The sequence below is a fragment of the Malus domestica genome, chromosome 13, assembly GCF_042453785.1.
Source record: "Malus domestica chromosome 13, GDT2T_hap1".
Classification (NCBI taxonomy): domain Eukaryota; kingdom Viridiplantae; phylum Streptophyta; class Magnoliopsida; order Rosales; family Rosaceae; genus Malus; species Malus domestica.
The window spans coordinates 13,680,119-13,689,935 of NC_091673.1; the positions used below are offsets into that span (position 1 = coordinate 13,680,119).

The 9,817-nt window shown below is 39.4% G+C and overlaps 1 long non-coding RNA gene across 1 annotated transcript; it reads left to right on the forward strand.

The window, feature by feature from the left end:
- The first annotated feature begins 1,352 nt into the window (after window positions 1-1,352).
- Window positions 1,353-9,097, forward strand: LOC139190695 (uncharacterized). Its single transcript, XR_011575040.1, has 3 exons — window positions 1,353-1,677; window positions 2,665-2,739; window positions 8,432-9,097. It is a non-coding gene; the product is annotated as an uncharacterized lncRNA (long non-coding RNA).
- The last annotated feature ends 720 nt before the right edge of the window (window positions 9,098-9,817 follow it).

Sequence of the window (9,817 nt, forward strand, 5' to 3'; positions counted from 1 at the left end):
CTCTCCCCTGTCCCCCAGCCTACATGCATGGCTGGAGCTGCTCTCATAGTGACACATAAGCCCATTCATCAACTCTTGAAGCTTGTAAGTAAAGTATAAACCATCCTATTTGGCTTTTTACCAAAATGAACTTCGTAATCTTAAAACTTGATTAACCAGAAAAGCTTTTTATTTATGCTCAATGTATGTTACTATGTATAGATATAGGGGTTTTTTTTTCTTTCAAACAACTAATTTCACTAAAATTAAAACACATTAATACAAAGTGAGGCAAATTCAAAAATAATTCACAAGACTAAAGTAAAAGTGCAGCCCATTACAAAAAAAAAAAATAATAATAAAACAATCCTAAAAAATGAGCCCATAACAATGCTTAAGCTGACATCTCTAGATCTGGAAACGAGAGCCAGTGTCCTCCACCAAAATAGTAGCACCACCATCACCAAGCCTCCGCCACCGGAAAGAAGAACCAACTAATCGAAAGGATGAACAGAAAATGGGGGTAGGTAAGCCACCCACCCTAAAAGCAATCCCATAATCCTACAAAATAGTGCAAGTTTCACTTTAGAGGCCACCAAAACCCAAAGCACGCGTCCAATTGAAGTCCAAAGAGGAAGAACTCGAGAAGACGAATAGCCGAAATAGGTGGGGCAGTAACTCGTGGCTAGGAACAACAATTTGGAAAGAAAAATGCTTGAAGCTTTAATCCGGGACAAGGTCTTCCATCAATTGAGACAAAGCCCTTGTAAATTGAAAAAAGTTCAAGGAAAATGAGAGAAGCTCAAAGAAAAACTACCAAAAATCAAGGGCCACAGATAAAAAAAAAAAAGAAAAAGAAAGAGATGGAGAATAGGGAAGAAGGAGAAGGGGATTAAGGAAGAGGGAGATGAGGTTGCCACTGACCCCACTCGAAAGGAGAGGTCGACTGCTGAAGGTAAGATTGGGTTTGGGGGTTCTTTACTTTGTGTGAGAGAGAGCGGCACTGTGGTATCAACAAACTTCTGTGCATATAGGGTCTCTATGTTGACAAATTGTTTATCTCAACGACATATATCATACCTGAAAATATTAATTAACATGATATGTCATACTTTGCATGTCTGTTTGCATGTCTGTTAATATTTTAGAGAAAACGATATTTTTGTGTATAATATATGCTCTGAGCCAGACGTGTATATAGTTGTTGATGAGTTTCACGTGCTTTAAACCTAGTAAGTAATTGTTCTATATGTTAAGTAGCAAATCACATAAAGAAAAACAACCACCCATGCGTGCATGTTATCTATAGCTACAGTCAAATTGTTGACACTCGCTTTTGCTTTATTTACACCACTGCTATCATATATGTGGCTGGGTTGGAGGGTAATTACCAAACCCAGCTATGCAGAAATCAAATAGCAGGTCTCCGACACCCTGTCATTCTCTTTTTTAGAACATACGCAGAGGGTTCCATGTCTAATGTCTTTGTGGGTTTTCAGAAGATATTCAAGATGTAGGGATTCACGGATCCCTATATCTTAAATTTGTATAATATGCTCATGGGTGTGCTCTGTTTGTTTTCATGTACAAATTGGTGAATGTTGAACAAAATGCCTGCATGTTCGATCTGTGATATGGGCTTGAACAAAAGTACCTCTGAGCTGCTTGGATCCTCCACCCCCAAACTTAGAATGAAAGGTTAGCAATAGCTTTCTTTTTACTTACTTTCAAAATTATTTTATAAGTAACTTTTGTATCTTTGAATCGCTTGATTCATCGTTGCAATTTTATATATTACATAATCGCAAGGCTTTTGATATCATTAACTGTTGGTTTTGGTACTGGCAATGGAAACCTCATCAGATTTTGTCTGCATTGATTTGGGTATTTTTACAGGAACAAATATTTATTTTTTGTTGTATTTAGATCAGAATTATTAATTTATTTATGACATTCAAACTCTCTGAGATTTCGATCTATATTTGGTGGTTTTGTGATTCATGGTTGTATTCCATTTTTTGGATTGTTGGCATGTGAATCCTAAGTTTAGCAAGCAGTACAATATAGATTAGGCATTAAAACAGATGCAACTACATTCATGTTTTTTTTTTTACCTACTGTTGCCTATATTTTTTTTGTTCTTTTGAGAAGTGCACAGAAAATGTAGTATTAACGAAAAGACGTATGAATATGATAATTGTATAACAAAGGTGTGCATAATGGATAGTACAGACATTGCATAGCTTTAACATGTGTTTGCACTTTCATGATGTGGTTTAGATTTCTGTTCCATATTAATTTCGTATTTCATATCATATTATGCTTAAAGAATGTTGTGTTAATTAAAATAGGAGAAAACATTTAGAGCTCTAGCGGTTCTGATGATATGGTGTTCTGGATGTTCCAGTGGATGTTGAGGAGTTTTAAGTAAAAGAAAAGCCTTATGCAGAAGAGTTAGAATATAATTGCTATATATGGAAGAGTTGGAATATAATTACTAGGACAGAATTACAAACAATTTTGTAGTGCACCTGGAAGACGAGTTTTCATTCCTTTTTGGCTGTTCGTTATTGGTATATAAATTTTAACTACTATTTTTCCCCTTACCCAATATATTATGTTCAATTCTGGCATTCCCCTCAAAACATTGTTTCTGTGTCATTTTTCTCTTTTTTCTGTGTTCAGCTCACACACCTTACGTATATATTGGAGACTATGATACAGTCAGAGAATCGCAACCTACATTGCTTGCTTCCTCAGGTGCGTACTTCCATTTTAAGAGTAAAATCTGTTTGGGTTAAAACTTGAACTTTGGGCTCAAGAAGGAGTTGGCCCAAAAGAAAGAAGTCTAGAAGGAGAAAAGCCCGAAGCCCAGCCAAAGCCCAGAAAGCAGGAGAGGCCCTTTTCTGACTAGGTGCAGACCATTTGAACCACTTACTCACCTATTTAGAGGTCAAGTGGTATAGACCAGCCAGCTAATCAGCCTAAAAGCATTTTACAGTGGCAATACAAGTAAAAAGCTGATGAGTCATTGCCCTTCAAGTTGCATTCGGGCAAGATTACTACTACAGGAGGCCAAGCCAAAATGTCTATAAAAGAAGAAAGAGAAAACAGAGATAAGGACACTCAATCAAACAAACAAATACAAGCACAAACTCTACTCAAACCAAATTTGCTTTCAACGAAGTTGTAGTCAGCCCAAGCCTTCATCCATTTTGGGATCAACCCTCACCCAAAGTCTTTGTAATAGCTCTGCTACCTTGTCTAAAACTTGTTGTAGTATCGATTTCCTTCGGTAAACCCATCTCCCTACCCCTCTTTCTAAAGTTCTCAAACCCCTTGATAAACCACAAAGATAAGAAGTTGCAAGACGATCAACCTTGCCCAACCCTCTTTGTTTTTGTCTTTTCATTCAGTAGTCTAGCAATATGTTGTATACTTCCAGTTGTATCCAAGTTATTTATGGCAAGTTGATGATTAAAAAGGCTCATCAGTTCTTGAATCCGATTTAAATATGTCTTCACATATTAAATCAGATCTAAGTTCTAAGCCTTCGGGCATGTAACATTGATCATTTAAAAGTCCTTGGTCTCAAGGCATAAAAAGAACCTTATGTGGACTTAACCCATCCACGACAGTCTTTGATAAACAAGAAGTCCGAAGTTACTTGGGGCGCAAGTAATCGACCTATCCCTTAGTGTTATTTCTATTATATTATGATTATCGAAGAGCGTTTGAGCATAGAAGGAATTCTGATGGGAAGCCTCAAAGCCTACACCTAAGGCCTTACAAAGGCAATTATTTGGATTCTTTCTGCTTGTCGGGCTCGGGTAATCAGAAGTATAATAGTCATAATACTTATGTAATCAATGCAAGAAAACATTATATATTCAAGTACTGGGTTAGTTCCTGATTGAAAGCCTCAAGGCCTACACCTAAGGCCCCACAAAGGAACCTTTCATAACTAAAACAGCCTCTCGGGTATATATACAACTAAAACTCAACATCCGTTTTACATCTGCCATGCTGAAGATGGCAGTGGCACGCTTGAGCACTTAAAAGTTAATCTTGATTGTGAGCCTCAAAGCCTATACCTAAGGCCCCACAAAAGCACCTTTCAAAGTTAACTTTGTCCTTCTCTTTCAACCTTGCCCGACAAGCCCGCCAGTGAAGCAGAAGCCCGACAAAAAGCATCAACCGGCGCCAACCTCTGGGGGAGCTGTGTGCTCGTCAGCTAGGAAACATCCCCAACGGAAATTCTAGCCACGAACATAGTTTTGGCACGCCCGGTGGGATTCACTTGATCAAAAGAAATATGTCAAAACGACCAGAAGATTTGCAAACTGCTTTGTTACAAATGCTGCAAAGACTGGAGAACACCTCCGCAGGTTTCAGACGGGAAGCCGACCTGGTTATAAGACCGACTATTCCTATATCTTTACCTCAACTTGGGGAAAAAGATGATAGGGAAAAAGAGAGACTTAAAACCAACCAGCCAAACGAAGCAGTGATGAACAAACATGCGGATCCCTTCTCAGAGGCCCCAATAAATATGATCAGTATGGCATGGGCTGAGAAAGGGAAAGAAAAGGTCACAAAGGAAGAAGAAAGAAGATTGGTTGACAACTCCACAAAAGGGGTGATCAAATTGCCCGAACATCCAAGAGCAGCCATAATCAAAAGGATGGTTATGTGCAGTAAATGCCAATGCGAGTGTGAGCTCGAAATACCACCTGCAAGAGTCCTCATGGATCATGAATTGATCAGGAGGAATGAAGAAAAAAAAAAGGCCCATGAGAAAGTTAGGCGGACTACAGGAAGGGATACCTCCCGAAGTGTTTTTCAGCGGTTAGGAGGCGATTCCTAACCTAGAGCTTTATCAGAGATATTTCGCAATCATGAAGTTTCTGAGGAGGCAGAAGATAAAGATGCCAAAAAGCCAAAAGAGAGAGGTGTAGAGCATTCTTACTAGGGCCATATGGGAAGAGAAGTCAAGAGGAATGATAAGATAACAAATCCTGTCAAAAAAGATAACCTTGCCCGCCTCGGGCGAAAATGGTACGTGGTTTAGAAAAATGGACAGCCTGTTAAACAAATGGGAGCCTTCATGGTCAGAAAGGTCTAAAGGCAACACAAAGCCTACATGAACTCCTTAAAAATTCCTGCGACGTTTGAAGCATCCAAGAATCAAAAGTTGGAGAAAACGTCATCTGGGGGGAGTAGTCAGTTCCGCTGGAGAAGTAAAAAAGAGGTGGAAAAGGCTAATAGCAAGACAGAAGGTGAGGGAAACCATGTGCCGCAAAGCCTACACCCTGGGAAATATAGGATCTTGAGGAAAGCTCAAGAAGATATAATCATGGTACTAACTCCCGGATGGAAGACAGAGCCTATTTGTTTTGGAACTGTTTCGCCTGAAAGAAAACCACCTTCTCTATCATTAGTGGATCCTTTCGATAAAGTTCCAAAGCAAACACCGTATTCGGGCATGAATCAACATGAGGGGGCACCAGAACCACTACTTCCAGCAGATGCGATGGCTTGGTTAGATGAGTTCATGGACCAGATCGGGAGCAAGAAAGAAGAACTGCCAGAGCCTAGCAATTTTCATATCAACATGGCGTATGTGTTATCCGCCATGTTTGGTGCCAAACCTAATCAGCCCTCCACTATGGAAGGTGACTATGTGACAACTGAGCCAATGATGGCCCATGTTAGTGTTGAGGTAGCTGAAGAGGGAGAGTCGGGAAGAGCTGAATCATCCGAAGCATCCAATGATGGTCCTTTAAGGATCTACATAGATAAGATGGTGTTCAACCGCCCAAACATTTCGATTGCCAATCATCTTAAGCCAATATACGTTATAGCCCATTTGGAAGGGATGCCTTTCAAAAGAATTTTAATTGATGGAAGATCGGCGGTTAACGTACTACCAGCCAAACAAATGAAAAAGTTGGGGAGAGGCACAAAAGATCTTATTCCTACAGACCTCACGGTTTCAAGCTTCTCGGGCGCTATCACCAAGACTCATGGGATATTGCCTTTAGAAGTGGATTTGGGGTCTAAACAGATCATGCTGGCATTCTTTGTGGTGGATTGCACTTCCACCTATGGAGCCTTACTTGGAAGAGATTGGATCCATCAAACTCTTGCCATACCCTCCACTCTACATCCACAAGTGGCTGTTTATCATGAGGCAGGCACAGAGGAACTAGGTTTTTAGGAGATGATAGAGGCCGAATCACGGCCATTTCTCCCTACAACCAGTGTTGCAGAAGCAAGTTTCTACAATCCCAACGTAGGAATTTTGAAGTGTTCAGAAGCAGATGAAAACGGCCGCCCTACCAAGGTGACGACCCAAAAGCTTCTAGAACAAGGAATGCTCCTTACTAGAGAGGAGTGGGATAGACCTTGTATTATCCCAACGCCCCTACACCATCAATGACAAAACAAAAAAGGAATGATCAGGTAATGGCAGTCAGATCCCTGATTAAAAGGCTGTTGGTGTATGGGAAAGGAATAAGGCAAGAAAGGGAGCTCTTAGACAAAGAAGAGCAGGAATGGCAGGTAGGAGCTTCGACCAGCCAGGATGAAAGCAGGGAGGAATCTTGTAGATAAGAATTGGAAAGGGTCATACAAATGGTCGAGTGCATATATGGCCTAGATGGGCCAGATGACTTGCCCGAGAGCCTAGAGTTAGTCAAATTTTTTTGTGCTGAACCTGATAAGCCACCACTAGAGGTTCAGGATCCTTTGGAAGTTATTGATCTAGGGACAGAGGAAGATCCAAGACCAATACAAATTAGTGGTTTATTGGAGATTGATGATCGGGCAAAGATTATCTCTCTTTTGCAAGAATTTAAAGATTGTTTTGCTTAGCATTATACTGAGATGTCAGGTTTAGAATCAACCTTGGTAGAACACATAATGCCCATCAAGGAGGGATATAAACTTGTTAAGCAAGCACCGCGAATGATGTTAAAGGAGATAGAAGAGAAGGTCAAAGAAGAGATTGAGAGGCTAGTAAAAGCTGGATTCATTAGACCAGCCAAATATGTAGAGTGGTTAGCCAACATTGTACCCGTTTTAAAGGCCATAACAAAAGCAGTACAATGTTGCGTTGATTACAAAAATATCAATGGCGCTACACCAAAAGATGAGTATCTCATGCCCATGGCAGATCTATCCATAGATGCAGTAGTAAAACACAAAGTCTTATCTTTTATGGATGGAAATGCCGGGTATAATCAGATAAAGATGGCCCAGGAAGATATACATAAAACAGCTTTTAGGTGTCCCGGGCATGTGGGGGCATATGAATATCTGGTCATGCCATTCAGGCTCAAGAATGCTGGTGCAACCTACCAAAGGGCAATGAATGCCATCTTTCATGATCTGATTGGCCATAACATAGAGGTGTATATTGATGACATCGTGGTGAAATCCAAGACATAAGAGCAGCATCTGATAGACCTCAAGCAAGCATTGACAAGAATGAGGATCCACAAATTGAAGATGAATCCAAAGAAGCGTGCGTTTGGAGTAAGAGCAGGCAACTTCTTGGGATTCCTGGTTCATCAAAAAGGTGTAGAAGTGGACAAGAACAAATCGCGGGCAATAATGGAGTCGCCTTCACCTACCAACAAAGTGCAACTCTAGAGGTTGCTAGGCAAAATTAATTTCTTGAGAATATTCATTGCCAATTTAGCAGGCAAGATCTAGCCGCTGACTCATTTGCTAAGACTAAAGGATAAAGAGAATTTCGAATGTGGACTACCACACCAAAGGGCTTTCGATAGTATCAAAGCTTATTTGACTTCTCCACCAGTGTTGGTACCACCTCAAAGGGGAAAACCCTTAAAGCTATATATCTCTGCTTCAGAGAAATCAATCGGGAGTTTGCTAGCTCAAAACAATGAAGGCGGGAAAGAGCAGGCAGTGTACTACCTCAGTAGAATTCTGACCAAGGTAGAAACAAGATATTCTCCAGTGGAAAGATTGTGCCTAGCTTTGTATTTTACTGCCAGTAAGCTGAGGCATTACATGTTACCTTGTCACGTGCATATCATTGCCAAGACAGATGTGATAAAGTACATGTTATCAAAACCAATGCTAACAGAAAGGATTGGGAAGTGGATTCTAGCATTATCAGAGTTCAGCTTTCAATATGTACCCCAAAGGGCAGTCAAAGGCCAAGCAATTGCTGACTTCTTGACGAAGCATCAAGAGTCTCCAGATGAGATAATCAATATCCCGGGAACCCTGGAAGTTACTAGTGTTTGGATCCCGCCAAGCAAAGATATTTCGGGCAAAGAGGAGTGGATCCAACAAGAGATAAGAAGAGTGACTGGCTGATAGAAACATATTTATGCGACTGAGTTAGCTTGTTCTCATGCATTTATGTTGTTATTTCTTAGTTAATTATGTATTTTAAGCTATTTTCGTGTGTTTGTAGGTCCAAAGGGTTAATGTGGCAAAGAAGTGCATTTTGGAGCATTTTGGAGCATTTTTGGGCATGGAATGGATAACTTATGCTTGGAGCAAAAGGAATGGATGAAATTTGAAGTTTGTGCATCATCCTCTCCCTATAAATAACCATTTTAGCACACTCATTTTACACAACACATTCACTTACCACTACTTCCACTCATTTCACCCAACACATCCACTCCTTTCAACCACCCAACACATTTACCTACCACTACATCCACTCATTACCACCACCCACTACATCATCTTCCTAGTCTATAAATACATTCATCCACCCTTCATCAAAGAGAGATCAATCAAAACACATCCATTCATCTTCACATCCATTCCTTCATACAAACAAACCTTTAAACACTTACCAACATCTTGTGTCGTAGCAAAAAAAGGGAAGGAAAGTGCTTAAATGTGCTTTCTATCCAACTTAGATCGTTGGAGCGTTTAGGTGTTTTCTTTCTTTTGTTTCCAATGTTTAAATTCATTTTACTTTGTTTTGTTGTGAAGATGAGTGGTTAAACCCCTCTTGGCTATGGGTGATTTCAAAGCCATGATTATGTGTGTAATATGATTTGATAAATTCCAGTTATGAACTCTTGAATCGTAAATGCAATTGGCTTAACTATTTGATTGATAACTTATTTGTATTTGTTGATTAAGGGTCGACACTTAATTGGCATGCATAAATCCGTTGCTAGAATACAAGGAAGTTTCACATAATCGTTACAAACTTATATTCACATGTAGTGAAGGTCGCTTATAAACGATCGCGTTAAGTTCAATTCCTAGTATGAGTGACATGATGTCATAGTTGCAAGTGCTTTGTCAATGCTTATGATTTTCATTAAACGTAATGATCTTAGATTGTATCTCTATTATGATGTCATGTAGGGAACTTTAGAAGAATGTTTTGGGTTGTCGAATGATGTCATCCAATCCAATAAAACAAGGAAAATCTGAGAGTTAATTAGTGATGTCACGGTTAATTTGGAGCATTGTCACTCATAATTCAATGAAGTAGTAACTGGAAATCAAGTTATTTGCATGCATGTCATGTGTGGAGAAAAAGCCTCTAGCTATCCCATCCATCATCTTATTTCTCAAATTTATTTTACAATCTGTCTAATTTTTCATACTTGTTTATTTGTTTCAACTTCATCCAAATCAAAACCCCCCTTTTAGTTTCTTGTTTCAAAGTGTTTCAAATATGTTTTAGTTTGTGTTTTTAAGTGTTTTGATTCAAGTAAAAGTCAATTTTCGTCTAAACTCATTCCCAGTGTCTAGTTTAAGTTTATTTGGTTGTTTTAAGCTGTTTTGAGTATTTTAAGTTTGCTTTGAGTCTTGAGAGTCTTATTAA